Source organism: Mustelus asterias, chromosome 18, assembly GCF_964213995.1.
Source record: "Mustelus asterias chromosome 18, sMusAst1.hap1.1, whole genome shotgun sequence".
NCBI classification, from domain to species: domain Eukaryota; kingdom Metazoa; phylum Chordata; class Chondrichthyes; order Carcharhiniformes; family Triakidae; genus Mustelus; species Mustelus asterias.
In genome coordinates this window covers 76917887-76943542 of record NC_135818.1, presented here as the reverse complement: position 1 = coordinate 76943542, position 25656 = coordinate 76917887, and the positions used below count along the sequence as shown (strand labels likewise).

The 25656-nt window shown below is 42.0% G+C and overlaps 1 long non-coding RNA gene across 1 annotated transcript; it reads right to left on the bottom strand.

The window, feature by feature from the left end:
* Positions 1 to 421: 421 nt before the first annotated feature.
* LOC144506855 (uncharacterized) lies at positions 422 to 8643 on the bottom strand. The gene is made up of 3 exons (XR_013499971.1): positions 8443 to 8643; positions 2739 to 2854; positions 422 to 1631 (listed from the first exon to the last, which is right to left on the bottom strand). It is a non-coding gene; the product is annotated as an uncharacterized LOC144506855 (long non-coding RNA).
* Between the last annotated feature and the right edge of the window lie 17013 nt (positions 8644 to 25656).

The following is a 25656-nucleotide window of genomic DNA, read 5'->3' as shown; positions in this document are numbered from 1 at the left end:
GACCCTCAACTATTTATAATCTACATCAATAATTTTAATGAAGGGATCAAATATTTGACTGCTAAATTTGCTGATAACACAAAAAAGCAGAAAGGTAAGTTGTAAAGAGGACACAAGGGGTATAATAGGTTATAGATAGATTAATTGAATGGGCAAAATTTGCCAAATGGAGTAAAATATGAGAAAATGTGAACTTGTTCACTTTGGCAGGAAGATTAGTAAAACAGCAGGTACAGAGTGATCTGGGTTTCCTGGTACATGAATCGCAAAAGGTTAGTAAGCAGGTCCAGCAATTGATCAGTGGAATGTTATCGTTTATTGCGAGGGGAATGAGATATAAAAATAGAGATGTTTTGTTACACTTCTACAGGACATTGATGAGAACACATTTGGAATATTGTGTGCAAGTTTGATCTCTTTATTTAAGAAAGGACATAATTGCATTTGAAGCAGTTCAGAAAACTTGGCCATTTCCTGGGATGAGGTGGTTATCATGCGAAAAGGTTGGACCAACCCATTGGAGTTTTGAAGAATGAGAGGTGACCTTATTGAAACATAGGATCCTGATGGGGCTTAGCTGAGAGTAATATTGAGGCCACAATTAGATAAAGCACAATCTTATGGAAAGTCAGCCCTGATGCTTTGGCAGCTTCCATCCTGCACTCATCAATATGTTGACTTTAAAAAATAAAATGAGATTGTCTCCTTTATCTGTTTCGATAGTTTGTAGTTGCAGTTCAAGTAGATATTATTTCAAATTGACAGTGCAACATGTGTAAATGATGGTATTAATTTAACATGATGCTATGTTAGTGAGGGTTTCATTTTTCTTTCAGATTTATGTTGATGACCCCCCAATGGCATATCCATTCCACTATTTGGTCAGCATGGTAACTGCCATCGGTCTAGGAGCATTTATCATGTTTTATTTTATTTTACAACATTACTGGAGTAAATTTGCCGTCAGAAGCCCATGTTGGAAGTTTAAAATACATCCATTTTCAGGGAGGAAGCTAATTGAAAGAAATAAATAAATCTAAAAAAAATGACAATGCAAATTTCTGCATCTTATGTTCCAGTATTAACTGATGCAGAATGAACTCAGGTAGTTGATATGAATATTTGAAGAAAACAGTGTCATTGGATTGGAGCACCACCCTCATCTTAAAGATCAGATCCAAGTCAAACCCAGATAGGAAGGGGGCTAAATTGGAGAGCACCCTAAAGCACTAATGTTCAATTAATCCACATCCATTGATTGCAATGCTGGAGACATACCAACTTCATGTTATCTGCTTTTTTCCATGATCTCTGTATCTAGCTATACTAGTTCAGTAGGCTCAAAATTGTGAGTGGCTTGAACTAGAACGATACTGACTAAACGTTAAAGAGATCTTTATTTAAATTGGATTTGTGTAGCATATGTATGCATACTGCAGTTTTTGGAATACCTTTGGCAACTGTAAATGCTACTCAGTTGAATTCAATTGCACACATATCAGAAATGTTCACTTTAAAAATAAAATTAGATTGTCTCATCTTTCTGTTTAAATGGATTTAACAGTATTTACTGTTTAAGTGGATTTTCTTTGAAATTGACAATGCTTGAGGCTTGATCATTTTGTAAGTATCTGCAATCATAAAAGAAAAAAGGCTTGAATTTATACAGTGCCTTTCATCATGCCCACAGGGCATCACAAAGCAGTTAACAATTAGCAAAGTACTTTTGAAGTGTAGTCACTGTAGTAGGGAATGCAACCGTTAATTTGCTTACAGCAAGTTCCCACAAGCAGCATTGTGATAATGATCTGTTTCTTTGTTTTGTGATATTGATAGAAAGTTCAATATTAATCAGGTCACTGGGAATAACTCCCCTTCTTTGAAATACTGCATTGGGAATTGTAAGATCCAGTTGAGAGGGGAAACAGGGCATCCATTTAGCATGTCATCTGAAAAACAGTTTCCCAGGGTATCAACCAAGATTGCTGTGTTCAAGTCCTTGAATGCATCTTTAACCCACAGTCTCTGACACCTATAAAGCTGCATACAAATTACCCAAAAAATGATGTCAGTACCATGTGCCCCCTCAATGAAATTGGAAAATGTATTAGTTATGTTCATTAATTAAAGTTACACCACAAAACTGTCTAAATATTAAAAGGATTTGGAGTTTCACCTCCAGTAAGTAAACCTATCAAGCCTAAGTGACATTAGCTAAAAAAAAAGTTCAAGAAAAAAGTAGCATCAATTGAGAGGTAATGAAAGTAAGAAGAAATGATGGAATATGCTGCAACATTCTTAGTGTAGCTGTAGTGTGCCTTTCTCAATCCATATAAAATACTAGTTTAATATCCTCCCATGGTACATGAATTTTCATTTCTTCAATGTATACATTTCCAGAAATTGTAAGTTAAACGTTCTTCCATTTGCTGTCATACTGAGGAAATTTATGACCAATGAAAAGAGAGGCTTATTAACCTTTCTTATTCCTTGCTCTTGAATCTAATTGCTGAACTCTGGGGGCAGATGGTGGCATAGTGATAATGTCACTGAACTGGTGATCCAGAGGTCCAGACTAATGTTCTGGGGGCATTGGTCCCAATCTCGCCATAGCAGCTGGTGGAATTTGAATTTAGTTAATAAATCTAGATTATAAAGCCATTAATAATGACCTTGAGACTGTTGTTGTAAAAGTCACAATCATTAATGCCCTTGGGGAAGAAATCTGCCTCCCTTACCTGGTCTGGCCTACATATGTCTCCACAGCCAGAGCAATGTAGTTGACTTTTAACTGCGTTCTGAAATGGCCTAGAAAGTGAGTCAGTTTCACAGCCTTGCCAGCAATGTCCACATCCTGTGAATGAATAAATAAAGAAAAAAATTGGAGCCAATTTCAGCAATGTGCAGGTTGTGCTGCACATAATCCTCCTGTTCTCTTTTACAACTTGACTCCTGCTAATAATGCAAGGATAGCAGGTGTACACCAGTTTAGTACAGTTCAGATTTTTTAAAATGAGTACTTGATAATTGCAGGGTGAGCATGTTCTTTGCAATTGTTACATGTCGGTTCCACCTTCAAAATCTGACACTACATGCAAAAAAGAGAGCTGGTAAAAGCCTCATGATTTTAGAAAAGTTAAATCAGTGACTTTAGGCACGAGGGAAGAATAACAATCAAGTTTAAATTGTTCCGACTATCATTTCTGCCCTCTTTGGTCTCTATATTAATGCTCCTTTTAGTTATTCTGTGTTAAAATAGATATTTAAGAAGGAAATGGTTTTGAGAATGACTCTTAGCAATTTTTTTAAATCTTGGGGTTAATTGCATCCATGGTAAATAAAAAAAAAACCAAATGCTTTTGAGTTAATTCTCTAATAAAAGAAGATAATGTATGAATTTTCTGATCTTTTCTACCATTGACATTGTGAGTAATTGTAGAGGCATAATTCTGTGTCAACAGTTTTAGCAAGCCTTCCAAGCCATGGCACTCATTTGTTTTTGTTGGAAAATGTAACTTACTTTGATATACTTCACTCTAAAAGACAAATACACCTTTAACTTTCAAATGTATTTGAGATCAATCTTGATCCCTGTGATGGTAAATCTCATTCATACTTAGATTGATGAGTTAAAGAACTATTCTGTGAATACTTCACACATCAATTGTCTGTCAGTTTAGTGGAACTACTTATTTCTAAGTAGGGAAATGTGCATTCGTGCCTCCTAATTATGCTGACATTTCAATGCTAGTTTTAAGGGAATGCTGTTGTAGCGTGACGTATCACAACGAGGAAGCCTTGAATCACAACAGTGATTTAGTGAAGGAAAGATAAAACTATATACAATAAGTTCAATGCAGGTTCAGGATTAGTTCCATCGACTCCTGGGCTCACTTTAAAGGTTCCCTCCTACCAGGACCTGTGCCCTGACACTTAATAGGTGAAGGTTTGTATGATTCCCTGATAGGCCCCAGTAGTATCCCAAGACCCACGAACACCTGCCCCTAAAATGGGCCACAGCTGTATTGATAGAGATGCTGTTTTTTGGGTAGGCCAATGTCCTCTCACATCAAAAGGAATAGCAGGAAGTTCTTCACACATCATGACCAACATTCCATGCTCCACTAACAGTAAATAAACAAGTTAACTGGTCATTTTTCATTATGCCTGTATTTGCAGTCAGTGGTGAAGCAAGGGGCTCATCACTGACTTCACAGAGAATTGTCCACAAAGATATAGCAATCTATGTGACATCGTTTTCTCCTTTCCTGATGGTAGTTTGAATCTGCTGCCAGCTCAAGTTGATTTCTTGGCATGCAGTTGCAGTGATGTCAGCAAGTAAGTAAATAGCCAATTACTTTGAGGTATTCAAGCACAGCAAACCAGGAAGTTAAGGGCATTTAAAATGCTTCACTTTATTTTAATTTTCAGATAATTAAATCACAGGGAGCCATTCTCCCAAAATGGTCTAAGTGCCGAATTTACGTAAAAATTGGAGTAAATCACGCTGGTTTCTTCAGTGAGATTTTCAAAATGAATCTCCACAGAGCACTGCAGAGTGCACTAGTGTGAATCAGTCCAAAAATCAGTTGGCGGGGCCTATTCGTGCTGGAGAGGCCAGCAGCATAGCGCTGAGCGGGCCACTGCGCATGGCCAATCTGTCAGCACTGAGATCGATGTATGCACAGTAGCCCCGCACTGCTGGCCTCCCGATCGCTGGCCTGCTTGATCACTGGCCAACCCCGCGATCCCTGCATCGCCAGCCGTGTGACCCCCCCCCACCCAATGGCCCAAACATGCCTCGACCCCCCCCTGCCCCCAGCCCACCTCGATATTCTCCACACCCCCACCCCCCCCCCCCCCCCCCACTGGCAGTCCCGACACCCCCCCAAGCAAGCTGACCCCATCCTGATGTCCAAGCCCGATCGCTGGCCTCCCTCTCTCCCTCTGTCACTCAGCCCAAATGCAGAGTGGCAGCAAGACCCCCTCCCCCACCAATCACCTCCCAGAAGCCCTGCCCCCAACAGGCCCCACTCCCATTAGGCCCCAACCCTTTGGCACTTCCTGATGCCTGGTGGACAGTACCAAGATGCCCCCTGGGCATTGGCACTTTGCCCCTTGGGGGTTTTGTATTTTGTATCTGCCTTCACAATTGTTGTTTCTCTTCTCACACCTAGTGGTGCACATTGGAAACTTTAACTTGCTCCAGTAGCGAGGTTTCTTTTTCTGGAACAGGTTGTTAGCTTGTCACCTGTCTTCACAGTTGAAGACACTTAAAGCGTCCAATGATAGAGAAAGGGAGGGAGGAACTTAAAACATTCAGTATCACTTGAGAAAAAATACTAAGCAAATAAGTGGGACTAAAAGCTGACAAGTTCCCTGGACCTGATTACCTAGGCTTTTAAAATAAGTGGCCACAGAGATAATGAATGCATTGGTTATAATTTTCCCAACTTCATTAGATTCTGGGACAACCCTAGTGAATTGGAAAACCACTATTAACAAAAGGAGAAAGATAGAAAGCAATGAATTATTTGCCAGTTAGCTGCCATTGGGAAAGTCCCATAAGGAAGTTACAGTGAAACGGTGGCACAGTGGTTAGCACTGCTGCCTCATAATGCCAGGGAACTGGTTTCAATTTCAGGCTTGGTTCACTATCTGTGTGGAGTTTGCACCCTCTCCCTGTGTCTGCGTGGGTTTCCTCCAGGTGCTCCAATTTCCTCCCACAGTCTGAAAGATGTGCTGGATAGGTGCATTGACCTGAACAGGTGCTGTAGTGTGGCGACTAGGGGAATTTCACAGTAACTTCATTGCAGTGTTAATGTAAGCCTTACTTGTGACTAATAAGTAAACTTTAACTTTTACTTTAAGTTGTAGGATGACATTCAGGAGATCATAATATAATCAAAGCAGAGTCAACATGGTTTTATGAAAGGGAAATAGTGTTTGACAGATTTATTAGATGTCTCTGAGGATGTAACAAGTTTAAATTTGTTTATTAGTGTCACAAGTAGGCTTACATTAGTACTGCAATCATGTTTCTGTGAAAATCCCCTAGACACTCCAGCACCTGTTCAGATACACTGAGGGAGAATTTAGCTCGGCCAATGCACCTAACCAGCACATCTTTTGGCCTGTGGGAGGAAACCCACACAAAAACAGGGAGAATGTGCAGATTCTGCACAGTGACCCAAGCCAAGAATCGAACCCGGGTTCCTGGAGCTGTGAAGCAGTTGTGCTAACCACTGTGCCATCGTGCCGCCCCACCCAACAAGCAGGGTTATTAAAGAGGTACCAGTAGATTGTACCTACTTGGTATTTTAAAAGACGTTCCTTAAGGTGCCACATAAAAGACCATTGCATAAGATAAGAGTTCAGAGTATTGGGTTAACATATTAATATAGACATGGTAAAAAAGTAGAAAGTCTTGATAAACTGTTAGGTTGTTAGTGAGACCATCGAGAGTAATTTGTACTTGCATTACAGACAGTTCAGAGAAGGTTCATTATATTGATTCCTGGGATAATGGGATTATCTTATGAGGAAAGGTTGAGCAGTTTGGACCAATAGCCATTTTGAGTTTAGAAGAATGAGAGGTGATCTTACTGAAACATTTAAGATTCTAAGGGCCTTGATGGGGTAGGTGCTGAGAGGATGTTGAGGGAATCTGGAACAAGGGGTGATAGTTTCAGACTAAGGAGTTGCCTATTCAAGACAAAGATAAGGAATTTTTTCTCTCAGAGGGTATTGAATCTTTGGAATTCCCACTCCCAGGCAGCTGTAAAGGTTGAGTCATTGGTTTCCTTGAATCTTACCCATCTCCTCCACTATCTTTTTCACTTCTTTGAGGATCATTTGTCTTTTGATTTCCACTATCCCCCTCATGGTCATTAATATCTTGTTCATTAGCAACTGATTTATTTCTGCAGCTTCTGTGTGTTTGTGAACAAAGGTATCCTGTCACCCATGTGATTGTAAGATAAGTTGTAGCTTTCAGCTAAAACTGCCTCCCTTATGTTACAGTCTTATATGTGGGACTTGAGTCCTAATGGAATAAAGTTTTAAATTCCTCCATTAATATCATCTCTGTAGAGTTTTCAAAATCTTGCTCCAATTTCATTGACCAAATCCATCAATCAGACACCATTCTGTCTAGCAAATTCCACCAAAGTCTGATTTTGTCCCTACCTCAAGTTTCTAAATGTTTGTCCATTTCGTGCCCATGCCACCGTTCTCACTGACAGCGAATGTGGGCAGAAAACTGCCCTGATAATCTGCAGACTATCCATTAGAAAGGGCTAAATGCCTTCCCTACCAAAACAATCATGGGATCATCCAAATTTCTTGTGATCACTGTAACTTTGTAGCAATTTTCTCAAATGAGACAAAATATAGTTCTGGAGTCAGGTCATACACGTTTAGTGCTGTCTTCTTAACTGTATCACAGGGTGGAATTTTCCCTGAACTTGTCAATCCGACTCTGACAGAACACCAGCGTGTCTCTTTCCAGAAGCACAGCCAAATTTTCAGACCAGATTTTCCAGCATTCTGACAAAAACTTTCTATGGGCTGTGGTTTACACTGTCACTGTGGTGGGGCAGAGCCTGATTGTGCCAGGAAGGCTGGCTCCACAGAGATTGGGGCACCATCTGTAAAGGGTGCCCTGATCAGCACTAAAAATAAGATACCCAGACTGCCCCCACAGACATGGAGGACCCACACCCCAAAGCATCGGAGTGAACCCCCTGCATGACCACAGTATCAGGGCCACTGTCCTACCCTCTCTCTCCCCACCCCCCCTACACACCACCGCAGTACTAGGAGCACTCTTCCCCCTTCCTCCCCAGCACCCCCCCACAACTGCAGTGTCAGGCCATTCTCCCCCCTCTCCCCTCCACCATTGCAGTCCTCCCCCCTCTTGCCACCCCCCCCCACCCCCCCACCCTCCACCACCACCGTAGTATCAGGGCCATTTTCCCCTCTCATCCCCTTTGGTGAGGTATGAATATCTAGTGCGGGGAAACATATGGCGAGGATCATAGGCCTTTAATCATATTAAAAGTAGTGAAATGTTGTTACGTCAGCAGCGAGGGGCGGGGAAAATCAGGAAGTGAGATTTCACCAGCGTGAAGCTAATTTCCCAACTCTCTCAGTATTTTGCACCCGTATCGCTGTTCTTACTGACAGTGAACGCGGGCACAAAATCGCCCTGATAATCTTCGGACTGTCCATCAGAAAGGGCTAAATCAAAGTCTCATTTTTCCCTACTCAAACACTCAATCATGGGATCATCCAAATTTCCTGATGTCGCTGTAACTTTGTCGCAATTTTCTCAAATGAGACAAAATGCGCTTCAACTCCTTCCTCAGTATTTAGGCACAAGGTGATTGATTATTCCTTGTTAAATCAAAACCATCAGTTAGATATAACCAATTGTCAAACCTGCCTGCTGCTGCATGTCCACATAATCAAACCATTCTTTATCCAATTCAAATTTCCAGTCTTCTTTTTCACTTTGCAAATCAAAGTTTTCCTTCAGTCTTACTCTTTGAAATTCTATTTCAGGTTTTCACATCTCCATTCTCTCCTTCAAATTTAAATTGACATCTGCACGACTCAGCACCAGAGGATGGTCCATTTATCCCTTGTTTATCGAGGGGGTGTTGGGGATATGTCCCTATTTTTAGTATGCTGCTCATTTTTTTCAGTGTAGGATGGCAATCACAAGACGCCTGATTTTGTTTGCACAGTGATACATTCCAGGGCATTATAAGGTCGAAGTCAGCAAGCAAATGGTGACACAATTTAAAGTGCTGTTAATGCAAGAAAGCAACGTACCCTCATAAAATCATATCTAGTAAACCACTGATGTAAAAGAGGTGATAACTTGGTGTAAAATTGCTTTTTAATTATATCGAAAGCCACAGTGAATCCGGCTTCAATAGGAATGGGAGGTGATGTCAGGAGTGAACTTTCATATCTCAGTGTTGCAATGCAATGTTCCCTCCCTGTGAAAACAATGCAATCCTTATTTAACCGTTTCACAATATGTCAAATGCACAAGTACTGAGCTAACTGGAGGTCATGATTTTGACTTGAAAGGCAAACAAAATATCTGCGTAATGGTGTGACAGTTCACATGATGTTCACTCAGTGCTCCTCTTTAGAGATTTTAGCTTGCTCTGCCCATTAAAAATTGCTGGTGGGCTGTTAAAATCCACCATTTGATTTACCTGCTGATACCCTTCCTGGATTGATCTACCTTCACTCTTAACTTGAATGCATGGACAGGGAGAAAGACAATCTCCCAAAACCAGTGGTATTCATTTTTACATATGTATCATCTGGTGCCATCACATTGCCAGGTACTGACTGAAATTTTAACTCAGGCTCACTTGACATCCTCAAGATAGAGGCCCACTACTGACTGGCCTCTATCTGTCTGGGAAATTCCTCTTTTTAGACATATGAAAGACCTGAATAGAACTGACTGTAATGAGATCTACTAAGCCTTCTTAAGGCAGCAGAGCACAGTGGTTAGCACTGTTGCCTCACAGCACCAGGGACCCAGTTCAATTCTGGCTTTGGGTCACTGCCTGTGAGGAGTTTGCACGTTCTCCCCATGTCTGCGTAGGATTCTTCCGAGTGCTCCGGTTTCCTCACACAGTCCAGTTTGCTCACCACCAATGTTGAGCATTTCCTTTCAGCATCATAAACAGGGGAGGTGATAGCCTGGTGGTATTATTGCTAGACTATTAATCCAGAAATTCAACTAATATTCTGGGGAAGTGGGTTTGAATCCTGTCACGGCAGATGGTGGAATTTGAATTCAATAAAAATAACTGGAATCAAGAATCTACTGATGACCGTGAAATCATTGTCGATTGTCGGAAAAACCCATCTGGTTCACTAATGTTCTTTAGGGAAGGAAGTCTGCCATCCTTACCTAGTCTGGCCTACATGTGACCCCAGAGCCTCAACAATGTGGTTGGCTTTCAACTGCCCTCTGAAATGGCATAGCAAGCCACTCAGTTCAAGGGCAACTAAGGATGGGCAATAAATGCTGGCCAGACAATGTCCAATGAATAAAAAAAATCTTGGATTAAAGTGGCAAGTTTAGTAGAGAGGTGGATTCTCTGTCTCTCACTCTCTCTTTAGAAACCTGATTCCTACAACTGGGTAAAACCTCCACTGGAACAGTCATCACGGAGAGGATAAATATTGATTTGATCAACTTCACCTTCCCAGGGGGATTTTTACTTATGTTTCTGTTGCTAATGAGTTGCTATAGCTTCAATGGTCAGAGTCAGTTCCAAAGATTCCGAAGTCGCAATTAAAGTCTGTTGGTAAACAATGGATTGAAGGATAAACAGGGGTCTAAAAAAAAAGCAGGCGTACAGTGCAAAAGTCATGTAATCTCAAGTGTCATCTGATCCTGTTGGCTTTAAAGTGGAAGAAAAGGTCTGAGCTGCTGTTTGCTCTGGTCACTGACATCCTGGAAACCACAGCAGGATGGAATTAATTCAAGCAGAGAACAAAAGGAGGAGCCGCATAGAAACTTTCAACAGCCGGTACACATGAAACACATTGAGCCTCTTTGTAAAACCCAGAGGCTGCTTTCAAAAGATGGACAGCTGCCGCCAATAACAACCAGGCATCTCAGGAGCAAAAGATTCCTTCCCACAGGATCCCTGAAATGGTTCAGAGTGGAGAGAGTCCTCCATTGATAGCAAAACCATACAAAGAAATCTGTACCTTTCACAACCTCTGGAAGTGCCAAAGAGTTTTACAGCCAATGAATTACCCTTAAAGAGTAGTCATTACTTTAATGTGGGAAAGAAGGCAGCTAATTTACTCACACAAATGTGATAATGACCAAGTCCATCTGTTCTTTTTTGAGTAATGTCGATTGGTCGGGACGTCAGGAGAACGCCACTGTTCTTTATCTAACAATACCTAGAATCTTCCATCCAGCCGAGTGGGTTGTCAGAGCCTTTGTTTAAAGGTTCATCTTCATTTCCCTGATGTGAAGATGGCGGTGTTGGACTGGGCTGGGCGCAGTAAGAAGCCTCACAACACCAGGTTAACATCTAACAGGTTTATTTGGAATCACGGACTTTCGGAGTGCTGCTCCTTCATCACTCACCTGAAGAAGGAGCAGTGCTCTGAAAGCTTGTGACCCCAAATAAACCTGTTGGACTTTATTTCTCTGAACAAAGTCAGGTTCGACCCATAATGCCACCATGTTCTCCACCATGGGTACGCCAAAGGGACAGGTCCCTAATCCACTCCAGCCAGAATGGGGATCACATCCCTTGCTGTTGGCTCCAATATGATCCAAAGCAGCTGCCCAGCTAACTAGCCCCCTCAGAGACCCCAAGTTGCTGTAGTTTTACATGCATGAAGTGGGCTGAAGCTATGGACAGTGATGGTAGAGGCTCCAATTTCTTTCCATCACATGACTGACCAGGAACCTCTCCCGCTCTTACCACCTGTCATTGGTGTGTGTTGGAAGGAATTGCAAGTTGTGCTCGACCTGTCTGGCCATATTCTGAACACACTTTCCTTTGCCATCGAGTCCTGGAGTGGGAATTAAACCTGGATTCCTGGTTCAGAGGCAGGGATGCTAAGGGGACAAAACAGGCAGCTGAGGCACTTTGCCCTTTCTCTCTCTTCCCTCTCTTTCTCTCCCTCTCTTGGTAACATTGTGCCTAGATTTGCAAAGTAACCATCCTGAAAAGAGAAATCTATCGCAAACCAATGTGTTTCAGGAATAAAAAGTGGAAACCTACTCCTTATAACTTACACCCAGAAAGCCAACGGAATAAAGTGATCACAACATGGAATGGCTACAATGGAATCACCATATGAAGATCAGCTGACCATATACTCCTTTGTTTTATCTTCTTCACAAACTGTAAAACAAATTGCTTATGCCTGTTCTTTTATTCTGCTAAGAGTACTGCTGTGTGTGTGTGGGCCCGGGTGAGTCTGTGTGATGTATGAATGGCGGTTGTGATTTACCTAGTTTGTTTTCGCATTCATTTCAATTAACTTATCTTGTTCTTTGTTCAACCTAAGAAGACCAGTCTGACTAATTCGTCACAGTCTGAAAGCTTAAATAATGGCATTAAATGTGGCATTGGTAAAGAACATTCTCTTTAAATTCACAAATACACCCTGATACGGTCAGACCTGGAGAGGGAGAATAGAGGAATCATTTCACCCCTCCTCATACCATCATAGCAGATCATCTTTATTGAGGGCCGTGGCTTTTGTTCCCTTTCTTGATTTTCATTGGGTATTTAAGTTTAAAGTTTATTTATTCATGTCAGAAGAAGGCTTACATTAACACTGCAATGAAGTTATTGTGAAAATCCCCTGTGATGTACAATGGGACATTAATTTTCTGCTTAACATCACTACAAGTACCTAGTGATTAAGACAATTCAAGCTCTCTATGCATAACACCAGGAATGGAGTAATAACGAGTTAGGGGGAATTTCACAGTAACTTCATTGCAGTGTTAACGTAAGCCTTACTTGTGACTAATAAATAAACTTTACTTCACTTTAAATCAGATTAAGGGGCGAAATGGGGATTTTCACAGTAACTTCACTGCAGTGTTAACGTAAGCCTGCTTGTGACCAATAAATAAATAAATTTTAAATAAACTTCATAAAACTTTAAAAAGTTATGGCACAGTGGTTAGCATTGCTGCCTCACAGCTCCAGGGACCTGGATTTGATTCCGGCCTCGGATCACTGTCGGTGTGGAGTTTGCATATTCTCCCCGTGTCTGCGTGGATTTTCCCCGGTGCTCGAGTTTCCTCCCACGATCCAAAGATGTGCAGGTTGAGTGGATTAGCCATGCTAAATTGCCCCTTAATGTCCCAAGATGTGTAGGTTAGGGGGATTAGCCATGAACAGTGCATGGGGTTAGGGCAGGGCATTGGGGATAGTTGGTGTGCTCTTTCGGAGGTTTGGTGCAGACTCGATGTGCTGAATGGCCTCTTCTGCACTGTAGGGAATCTATGATATTATTCTATGAAGGAGCAAAGAGAGTGAATATTTTATATACGAGTTATGAAATGTTGGATTTTATGCCGCACAAGGCCTCATCTGAAAGCGTGAGTGAGATGCTAACAAATTTGTCAGGTCCTTTTATTTATTCATTCATGGGACATGGGTGTCGCTAGTTGGCCAGCATTTATTGCCCATCCCTAGTTGCCCGAGGGCAGTTGAGAGTCAACCACATTGCTGTGGCTCTGGAATCACATGCCGGCCAGGCCAGGTAAGAACGGCAGATTTCCTTCCTTAAAGGGTATTAGTGAACCAGATGGGTTCTTCTGACAATTGACAATGGTTTCATGGTTTCATCAGTAGATTTTTAATTCCAGATTTTTAAAAATTGAATTCAAATTCCACCATCTGCCGTGGCGGGATTCGAAACCGGGTCCCCAAAACATTAGCTGAGTTTCTGGATTAATAGTCTAATGATAATACCACTAGGCCACTGCCTCCTGTCAACTTATATATTGTGGAAAATGAAAATCTGTCAGTGTGTTAAAAATTATTCCGCCCAGTTCATTATATTAGATAAATATTCCAGCATACATTAGCATTTTCAAAACACTGCCCTTCAAAGACCCATAAATCGATCTCTGTCGAAGCCATTAATATTCTCATTGTTTATTTTTTGTGTTTATTGTTTAGTGCTGTGCTCTCTGTGGCACCATCTTGTGAAAGAGCCATTAAACCGAGGCCATGTTTGCCCTCTTATTGGCTGAGAATGATCCTATGGCACTGTTTTGATGATGAGGAAGAGAGTTTTCTTCATTTCCCTGGCCAATATTTATCTCTCAACGAACACGTAAAAATAGATTGCTGGTATTTATGGGATCCCGCTGCGTGCAAATTGGCTTTCACGGTACCCCACAGGTTGTAAAGTGCTTTCGGATATCCTCAGATCATGAAAGCTGCAATAAAAATTCAACTTCTTCTTTCCTTCCTTCATTAAAAGCCAGTGGGTGATAACCCCCAAGACTCGCATGGGGAATCACTGATTGACCTCCCAGTAGGATTTGTACAATACAAGCTCTCTAGTGATTGGTAATTACCTTACCAGATGGAGCTCGTATATCGAGCCCTGTATAAAGCAGGCCCCTGAGTGGGTCCATTGATGTATTGTCCTAGTTGGGACTGTTTGTGTCCACCACAGGCTTGTGGTTTTGCTTTACTTTATTTTGTGCAATAAAGCACCATTCTTTTACAGTTGACTTATTATACAGTGTAAAAATTACTTCAGTGTTGTACATCCACTTCCGTTAGACTGTGAGTCATGTGCATACACTAAAACCAGACGAGAGGGAGCAATTGTAATCATCTCTCTGGCCACTACTGTAGAGCCACCAAACTGAAAAAAAAACACTCTCCACACAAAGTGCAAAAGAAAATCAACCTTTCTGAAAGGTACAGGTTGCCCAAATTGTGTTACCTTAGTAATTCTTTTAAAAGGGGCAGCATGAACAGGTTGGGCCAAAGGGCCTGTTTGCATGCTGTGAACCTCTATGACCTCACCTCACCTTCGTATTCAATGATTTCAGCATGGCGTCACGTCACCATGACAGAGTTATAGTCCTGTCTGTGATTTATAGCCCTGTTTTGTCAGACCCCAGACCACAGAATTCCACTCTTCTGCTCTTCTGCTTCCACTCTGCCAGGAAGCGTGTAGATAACAAAGGTGTGGAGAAATCAGTGGGGGAAATGTGGGGCTGCCAAAAGGCTATTGCTCACTTCTCAATTAACACACATTTTTCATGGCAATGCAGGAAAGCAAACGGCGAGGGCGGGTAACAGTTTATAATGACAGAAGGTTAAAGTTTAAATCCCATCTTAAGCTAAAATCCATGCCACATATTTTTCAAATGTTTTTCAAAGATATTTTTCAAAGATGTGCGGGTTAGGTGGATTGACCATGCTAAAATGCCACTTAATGTCAGGGGGATTCGCAGGGTAAATACGTGGGGTTACAGGGATAGGGGCTGGATGGGATTGTTGTCGGTGCAGGCCTGATGGGCCTCCTTCTGCACTGTAGGGATTCTATAATTCAATTGCTGGGTTGTTGCTATGGGACTTGGTTAGTAACTAAGAACTGAGGAAGAGAAAAAGCCAGAACTGTGTGTACTCAGCTTGAGAAAAGCACAATGGTACAATTTCTCATGTTAGAAAGGCCAACACTGGAAAACAAGCTTGTCCTTATTGTCTTGTATATAAACACACTACAGAGTGTAGTAAGGAGGCACGCAGACAAGGAAATCTTCATTTGTCTCCAGTTTTATTCCATTGTCTCCATGAATTTCCTGTTTGAACTCGGCTTAGCCATCCTGGGTCTAGTGCTATCTATTACAGATGGAGAACGTATAACCAGGGCATGAACTCAGCTGTTTCTCTGTAGACAGTTTGACTTGTTCTTCTAACAATTTATTAGATCGAAAGTCAGTGGTGTCACCGACTTCCTGGTTAACGAGGAAAGATCTATGACACTTCAGAAAACAAGATTTGAATGGAGAGTTCCAAGGTTATTATTGGCTTCCAGTCACAGGTTAATCTTGCTATTCTAGAACCAGAACAGCTGATGAAAATTTAATTTGTTCAATAAAATTCAAGGAGTGAAACTATTCCATCTGTTACAGCCCTGTTGAGTTATTAAACATTCTGGTCTCCAGATTGTCGACATGACTGAGGTGAGCACCAGGACCGTGTGGAAGTCCTGACATGAGGACCTCTGTGGGAATTGTCCAGGAAGTTTCAATTTCCAATGGACAATTTCCCTGTTCTCTGGGACCCTCTGTGAATCTCTCTGACTCTGAGTTAGAATTGGAGACTTGGGATAGTTCCACATTACTTACTGGTCTAAATCTTGGGTAACTACAGAACTGAACACTTCAGCTCCTATCACTCACACTATCCCCCCGAACTGATCTGACGTTCCCTGACTTTTCGACTACACCTGACAACCCCTCCTGACCACCCAACTACCCCGACATGACTGCCTAGTTCACCCATGCCACCCAATACTCACTTACCTACCTACTCACTTACCCACCTCACCCATTTATCCATGTCCCCCCTACTCACCGACCCACCTCCCATCTATCCACCTTGCCCCTACCCATTGCTACCCACTTACCCATTCACTTACTCATTCATCCAACTACTCACTCACCCGTTCATTCACTAACATTCAGACTGGATATTTAAACTTACTTTATGGCAGCCAGTGCTGTAAAAAAGTGAGCGTTTCTGATCTTCCCCCAACTCTACTGCAATCCAATGGAGTTTTCCAAGGGATGCTGCATTCCTGGAGTAGCTGGGTTCGGAAGATCCCAATAGAAATCTGGAGCAACATCAGGTGTGGCAAATGTCCAGATTCAGTGGCAATCTGATGATGATTGCTGCTTTTCAGAAGATCTGAGCCCATAGAAAAGAAAACAGAATATTTCTTTGGTCTCTACACCCAAAACATATTTAAAATTCCTCTAAATTGGAGACCTACATCATTTATTTGTTTACTCATTTACTCAATTATTCAGGTACATTATTAACACTGTGTGGTGTATGCTAATTACCTGATGGTCATCCAATTTACAGTAATATTATAACACATCACATTTCAGTGATTTACTGTCATCAGAGGACATCTGACTTTGACCTTGGACTGTTTCAAATCGTTGCCCTTCCTGCTACTACTTGCAATCCTGGGATGGCTCACTTAATCCCCTGTATGGTCACTCACATGCATGTTTCTGATTGCTACTCTAGTCCTGAGCCCATCCAATTCCATTCCTCTTTATTTTCTTGGCTCATGTTGGGTCTTTCCTTTTGCAGATCTCAGGCTCTTTGCCTGCTCAGTCTTCACTCCAGTCCATCAATGCTCCTTTATCTCCTAGACTAGTTGTCCTGGGCTTGAACCCTGCTTGAAGAAACCCACAGGTTCTCTCGGTGACTCTCTTAGCCTCTCTGACTGATCCATCCCTCCCTGTAGAATTGCATAAATTGGGAAGAAGTTGTTTACTTGTGAGTGAATGATGATCATAATAATATACACTCCTTCAAGATTCTTGCTTACTATTCCTTCCTCCATACCTCCCGATTAAGATTTATTGGCTTTGCGTTGGTTCCGTTCCAACTCATTCATCCGCTTTGAGAAAATGAAACAATATTAAATGACTTTGTCTTGGCACAGTATATGTAAACTTTTATTGCATCCATAACAATTTGCTGTCAACTGTTTAACAATATGTTGAACGATTTGCATTGTATCAACACGGATAAGCATGGACTTTTCTCAGCAACAAATCATTCTATTACATAACAAGGATGTCAAACTAAAGCTCTCCTTTATCTTAGTAAATACAGCAAAGATTACCATGTGTAAAAATATCAGGATCAATTGCAGGTGGGTGTGGTGTGCGGGACAGATTACAATGATTGGGAACAGGAATTCTGTCAGAAGATGCTGCCAAGAACCTCGGCGATGGTGCCTGGCATAAGGCTAATGCTGAGGGCAGGGAGAGGAGTGAAGGCGGTAAGTTTAGTTTCTAAATAGCTTTTATTAGTGGGAGACAGGAGAAGACCAAGGACTGCTTGCCGGAGGTTCCCTAGGAGTCTAAATGCCTCCCTCCTGCGCCATCTCTCCGGCCAGACATTCATCTGCACCATCCTCCTCTTCCTGTACTCTGTAGAAAGAACACAATTAAGTACTTACCTTGGCCTCTACTCCCATGAGTTTTGTCAACTATCCGTAGCCTGGCACAGTGTTGATGATGAGGCTTGAGGACAAATTTAGGAATACCCTTTGGGCCTCTTCGTTCTAGTGCATCTTGGTTGCACATCATCAGATCATGCCTGATTTCAGGGACCAATGAATTTGTACTCCAATACCAGAGCACTTTACTGTTTAAACAAAACTTCCTTCAATTTGCACCTCAGTATTTTTACAATAGTTGGGAAAATGTTAGGATCCGCCCTAAAGTATGTGATAACTGGGCACTTGGAAAATAATGTTTAAAGTTTATTTATTCATGTCACAAGTAGGCTTACATTAACACTGCAATGGAGTTACTGTGAAAATCCACCTGTTCGGGTACACTGAGGGAGAAGTTAGCATGGCCAATGCACCTAATACACATCTTTCTGTGGGAAGAAACCAGAGCACCCAGAGGAAACCCACACAGACACGGGGAGAACATGCAGACTCCACGTAGATAGTGACCCAAGCCGGGAATTGAACCCGGTTCCCTAGCACTATGAGGCAGCAGTGCTAACCACTGTGCCACCGTGACACCCAGTATAATGATGACAATAGACAGCGTCAATGTGGACTTATAAAAGGGAAGTCATGTTTGACGAACCTGTCAGAGTTTTTTGAGGCTGTTACTAACAGAATAGATAAGGGAGGACCAGTGAATGCGTTGCATGTAATTTTCAGGAGACTTTTGATAAGGTCCCTCACAGGGCGGAATTCCCCCCAAAAAATGCCAAAGTGTCAAGTTATGAGTGAAAACCGGCGTGTTTGTCCCCCGAAACTTTACCAGGTCTTCACTCCAGGAGTGGGATTTTCTGGCCACGCTCACCCCAAGGTAAGAAAATCCTGCCTGAGGTCAACGGATCTTTGCATGGTCCGTGTCCTGCCTGCTACAATTCCCCCTCCCCCCAGATCTTATAATATAATGCCCAAGATATATAATGCCCAAAGCACTTCACAGAAACATTATAAAACAACATTTGACAGCAAGCCACGGAAGGAAATATTAGATCAAAGTAATAGGTCTTAAGAAACATTTTCTTAATTCCTTTATAGGATGTGGGTGCCACTGGTTGGGCCAGCATTTGTTGTCCATCCCTAACTGCCCTTAAACTGAATGGCTTGTTTGGCCATTTCAGAGGGCAGTTGAGAGTCAACCACATTGCTCTGGAGTCACATGTAGACTAGGTAAGAATGGCAGATTTCCTCCCTAAAAGATATTAAGTGAACCAGATGGGTTTTTCATCAACAATGAAAATCAACAATGGTTTCATAGTCATCAGTAGATTCTTAATTTTTATTGATTTCTATTTAATTCAAATTTCACCATCTGCCGTGGGAGATTTGAACCCGAGTCCCCAGATCATCACCCTGGGACTCTGGATCATTAGTGAGAATAACCCCAGGCCATTGCCTTCCACACATCTGAAATGACGAACGAGAGGCAGATGGCACAGTGGTTAGCACTGCTGCCTCACAGAGCCAGGGACCAAAGTTTGATTCCTGGCTTTTCTCACTGTCTATGTGGAGTCTGCACGTTCTCCCGGTGTCTGTGTGGGTTTCCTCCCACAATCCGAAAGACGTGCTGGTTAGGTGCACTGACCATACTAAATTTTCCCTCAGTGTACCCGAACAGGCGCCAGAGTATGGCAATGAGGGGATTTTCACAGTAACTTCATTGCAGTGTTAATGTAAGCCTACTTGTGACACTAATAAATAAACTTTAAACTTTAAGAAGGGCTTAGGGAGGGGATACCAGAGCTTGGGCCCCAGCAGCTGAAAGCAGAGACATCAATGGCGGAGCAATTAAAACATGAGATCATCAAGAAATAATCAGAATTGGAAAAGAACAGATGTCCCGTCATGTTGTAGGGCTGAAGGAGATTATAGAGAGAGGAGGGTAAAGATAAGGCTGTGGATGAGAATGTTAAAATCAGGGGCCTGTGTAGCCCGGGAAATACAGAGGTGTGTTGAATGGGATCTAGTGCAATCAAAGACACCAAACTGAATACAGTCTGTTGATTCTCAGACACTTGCCAAGGAGAACGATGAAGTCAGTGGCTCGGTAACAAAGTGGAGACTCAATAAACAATCCCAATATTGAATTGGAAGGAACATCTACACTACAGGGTGCCAGCAAGCAGGTTGAGCACTTTAATAACAGCAGAGGATTCGAGAGCAATGGAGATGTGATTGAGCTGGGTGTTGTCAGTGCATACGTGAAAACTGATGCTGTATTTTCAGATGAGGTCACCCAAAGGGCAGAATGGGAACCAAGGATAGATCCGGCCCTATAACGTCAGATTACCAAAATCATCAGATACACCTGTGTATCATTTGGCAGAGCAGATCGCTTCTCGAGCCAAGCCTGTTTCAGCAGCGACTTTAATTAAATGTGTTTCAATACCTCGTGCAAGAAAGTGATTGAGTTTCAGGCCTTTTAGCTCAGCACTGAGATGGGTCTCTGTTGCATAAAGCTGGAGGGTTTCAGAGAGTCACTCACCAGAGCCAGGTGTAATCTGAGATTCCCACTACACAATTTACACTCTTGGCATTGCAACTTTCATTAGTTTTTTGCAAATACAGCGGCACCAGGAGTTACCAGGCGTGAATATCATTGACACGTGACCCAAGATTACAACCCAGAGTGAAGTGAAACCTGCCTCTATTCACGGTTGGAGCTTGGTGCAGCATCGTGCTTCCCTTGAGATTAAATGTTACTTTACTTTTTCTTACTATTTACGCTCAAGGGAAGAAGTCAATTCAGGGAAGTTGAAATTTCCTCTCCCCCCACTTCATCTCAGACCTATCACTATTTTTTTTTATATTGATTGAATAAAAAGTGTTACCCAGTGTGTTAAATGGCCTTGTCCTGTTCCTGCGGATTCGAATCAGAGTTGGACATGCATGATTGGAACTTTAATAATCAGTAGATTGAGCAATGTGGGGCACTCCTGCCTGCGATTGAAAAGTTATTCATTTAGCTGAAATTGACGACTGGGCGTGTGTTAGGTAAAAACTGTAAGAAAGGAACAGAGTCCCTGCAATGTTTTCCATCTCTAGAACAGAAATTAACTATAATGTGGAGGATTATATACAACCAGAATGATATTGTAGCAATAATTGTGGTGAGATACATATAGACAATAATTCCTTTGAATGTTAAAAAAGTTAAGAAAAGTTGTCAAGAATTAACAGCAATTATTTTAAAAGAATGAATGTTCTACCCATTGTAAATTTAAGACAGGAGCAGTAAATACATATCCTTAAATATTATCATCATCAGTTTGTAAAATTAGTTTCTTCAGTTTCGGCCTAAATATGGAACAGAATTTCCTGCATCCTTCATTGATCTTTTTCTATACCCTAGCTATGACTGTAACACTACATTCTGCACTCCCTCATTTCCTTCTCTATGAACGGTATGTTTTGACTGTATAGCGCGCAAGAAACAATACTTTTCACTGTATACTAATACATCCGACTATAATAAATCAAATCAAATCAAATCAAAATATTACGGTGGCACAGTGGTTAGCATTGCTGCCTCACAGCATCAGAGACACAGGTTCGATTCCCAGCTTGGGTCACTGTCTGTGCAGAGTCTGCATGTTCTCCTCGTGTCTGCATGGGTTTCCTCCGGGTGCTCTGGTTTCCTCCCACAGTCCGAAAGACGTGCTGGTTAGATGCATTGGCCATGCTAAATTCTCCCTCAGTGTACCCGAACAGGTGGCAGCGGAGTGTGGCAACTAGGGGATTTTCACAGTAACTTCATTGCAGTGTTAATGTAAACCTCTCTGTGACACCAATAAATAAACTTATCAGTGAGGCACAGTTCTGGACACGCACTTATGTCTCATCCACATTTGGCAGATGGAATGAGACAGCTATAGAAGATATTTCATTGCTTCTCCAGCTGCATGAGCAGGGACCTGGATCATGAATCGACACAGTTGTAGATTTATTTGCCGTTAAATTAATTCAGAATGGACATTTTCATTGGGAAAGATCAATATAACAAGAAATATTTTACCTGTAAAACGTGCTAAAGATGAAACATTAGAGTTCACACCTAGGTTTAATCATTGGTGACTCTATTCAACTGAAACTCAATAGTCTGCTTCCTTGGATATTTCAAACCAACTGTTTCATCAAAATAAATACCCAGCCTATTAATAAAGCTTCCACACAATGACTTTCCACATTGCTTAAATACAATAGGCCACCTCTTAATTTGTACAGCTAGTGGATTCAGGAACCAACATTAAATTCAGACACACTCTCGGGGGAGAGTTGCGCTGTAGGAAGACCCAGATGCAAAATTAAACCTAGATCCCTCTGCCTTCTCCGGCCGGCATCAAAAGACATCACATGGGCTATTTTGAAGAGGAACAGGGGAGTCTCTCCTTGAATTTGGCCAATATTTATGCCTCAGCGAACACCTAAAAACAAGTAATCTGGATCATTATTATCTGGTTGTTTGTGGAACCTTTCTTTGCACAAATTGATAGTTGTGCTTCCAATGTAACAGCAGTAACCGTAGTTACAGAGTTAACGGGTGGGATTCTCCAGCTTCGCTCTCCGCTAAACCAGAGAATCCCACCCAAGGTCAATGGACCTTTGCGTGGTCGCCCCCTCCCCCACTCCGCCCGCTATGATTCCCATGCCAGGTGGGCTGGGAGAATTCTCCCCAACATTTCGAGTCTATATGATTTTTCTTCAGAGCTAAATGTAGGGAAAATTCCCCCTCCCTTTAGCTCTGAGCAAGATCCATATGAACTTGAAACGTTAACTCTTTTTCTCTCTCTACAGATATTGCCAGACATGCTGGATGGGATTTTCCAGCCTCACTCATCCCGAAACCATAAAATCCCACCCAAGGTCCACCTCTCACCCGTTCGGATTCCCGAGGCAGGTGGCACGGTAAAATTCCGGCTGCTGAGTTTTTTTTCAGCGCTTGGTTTTTATTTCAGATTTCAAGCATCTGCAGTATTTTGCTTTTATTTTAGTGACCATTTATTTCAACGTTTCATTGGCTCAGAGACAGTGGAAGCAGGTTCACTGAACGATTTTAAGGCAGAGGTAGATATATTCCTGTCAGGCAGGGGAAGCAAAGGTTATCAGGGATGAATTTGAAACACAAACAGATCAGCCATGATCTTATTGATGACGGAACAGCCTCGAGGGACCAAATGGCCTACTTCTGCTTCTATTTCATATGTATGTTGGCAAATCACTTTCAGACGTCCTGAGGTGAGGCCATTCTATAAATCACAGTTAACAATGAGGAAGACTGCATATCACCAGGGGGCAGCGCACACCACATGTCAAAACATCATAGATGCTTTGCCCATCATTTTTCCCTCATTAGAATTATAGAATCCCTACAGTGCAGAAGAAGCCATTCGGCCCTCTGAGTCTGCACTGACTCCAACAGAGTATCTTACCTAGGCCCTCTCCCCCCACAACCCAACCCCATACATTTCCCATGGCATATTAAGAGGCAATTTAGCATGGCCAATCCAGGAAACCAGAGCACCCAGAGGCAACGCATGCACACATGGGGAGAATGTGCAAACTCCACACAGTCAGTCAAGGCCGGAATTGAACTCAGGTCCCTGGAACTGTGAGGCAGCAATGCTAACCACTGTGCTACCGTGCTGCCCTAGCATTGACAGGAGTGAAATAGTGAGAATGGTTTTTTGATAAGTGAAACCTGGATAGTAGAATTGGAGTCAAGGAGTCTTCGACCCCTAATATATAAATATCTGCTGAAACCAATTGTTTAGTTACGTGGACATCATGTTACATGAATGGATCTCAATGTATCAGCCAATTACTTTCTCACAGGAACAAGTTATTCTCATACAATTCTTCTATACAGCTCCCCGAACTTGACGTAAATAAATATGTGACATAAGTTGCTCATCCGACTCTAATGGAGATCGGGGGCGGATAAGTGTCTCAGCTAATTATTAGAACAGCACAAGGGTGTCAGTCATTTTGGGATTATGGCCCTTTCCAACTACATTTAGCATTTCAATTTGAACACTTATTTGGAATTTTCAGTGACGGGGGGGTGGGGGGCTCTTCTACAGAAAGTCAGTAAAGTCAGCCATAGGAGGGGCATGAATTACTGCAGACCATGCCCGGATTTCTCCAATCTTGCCCACGGCTGGGATTCTCCTGCCCCGCTGGTGTTCAATTCAAGCCTTTGGTGATTGTCTGTGTGGAGTTTGCACATTCTCCCCGTGTCTGCGTGGGTTTCCTTCGGGTGCTCCGGTTTCCTCCCACAGTCCAAAGATGTGTGGGTTAGATAGATTGGCTAAATTGAGATATATAGGTTAGATGGATTAGAAGAGTAAATATGTGGGGTTACGAGCTAAGCCTGAGTAAGAGTCGGTGCAGACTCAATGGGCCTCCTTCTGCACTGTAGGGATTCTATGATATTCTATGAAATAGAAAGAAAGAGCAATTTGTAATGGTTAGTCTTGGCTACCAACATCAGGAATCACAAAAACACAATGATGCATAACACACAGACCGCACTGGCAAATCCCCATCATCATTCAGTCCAAAATTAGTCAACAATTCAGACTGGAGACATGATGTTACCACGTGTTGATCTCAGAGAGGAATGACAACATCATATAGAGAACAATTCCTTACTGCTTTCCATTGAAGGGATGCAGGTAGGATTTAATGAGATTGGGATATACTTAGGGAAGCAGCAACTGAAATGTACACAAGGACAGACCCAATTTGGATACTGGTGGAAAAGGAAGGAATGTGATTACTGAAAAATTCCAGTTAATGTGAAGCTGGATGATCATCCCAGCATCGCTTTAGCCTTCAAACGATGCATTAAAAATATGCTTTCCAAGTTAAAAATTACAAAAGATAACTTAAAAATAGAAGCTCCCTGGAGGTGTCATAGAGATTTACAGCATGGAAACAGGCCCTTCTGCCCAACTTGTCCATGCTGCCCTTTTTTTCAAACCCTAAGCTAGTCCCAATTGCCCGCGTTTGACCCATATCCTTCTATACCCATCTTACCCATGTAACTGTCCAAATGCTTTTTAAAAGACAAAATTGTACCTGCTCTACTACTATCTCTGGTAGCTTGTTCCAGACACTCACCACCCTCTATGTGAAAGACTTGCCACTCCGGATCCTTTTGTATCTCTCCCCTCTCACCTTAAACCTATGCCCTTTAGTTTTAGGCTCCCCTACCTTTGGGAAAAGATGTTGACTATCTAGCTGATCTATGCCCCTTATTATTTTATAGACCTCTATAAGATCATCCCTAAATCTCCTACACTCCAGGAAAAAAGTCCCAGTCTATCCAGCTTCTCTTTATAACTCAAACCATCAAGTCCCGGTAGCATCCTAGTAAATCTTTTCTGCACTCTTTCTAGTTTAATGGAACAATGTCATGGAACAGAATGTGTTTTACAGAAATGAAAGAAAATTAATGGAAGGGGAACAATCCAAGTATTTAAGAGTGACAAATATTTGAAAAGCATTGGGCCAATTATATGTGTGCATGTGTTTGCAAAATAAAAAGTGGGTGGACAACATTAACAGATCTGAATGGCCTTCCCTCCAAGACCATTAACAATAAAATCAATTCACTCCTTTAGAACAGAGATAACTAAACATTTATGAGAAAAGGGCTGAAGAAAGAAATGAAAACATTATGAGAACATAATTTATGAGCACGTTAGATTAGGTGGATTGGCCATGCTGAATTAGGAGGAGCAATGGCCTAGTGGTATTATCGCTAGACTATTAATCCAGAAATTCAGCTAATGATATGCAGGGTTCAAATCCCACCACAGCAGATGG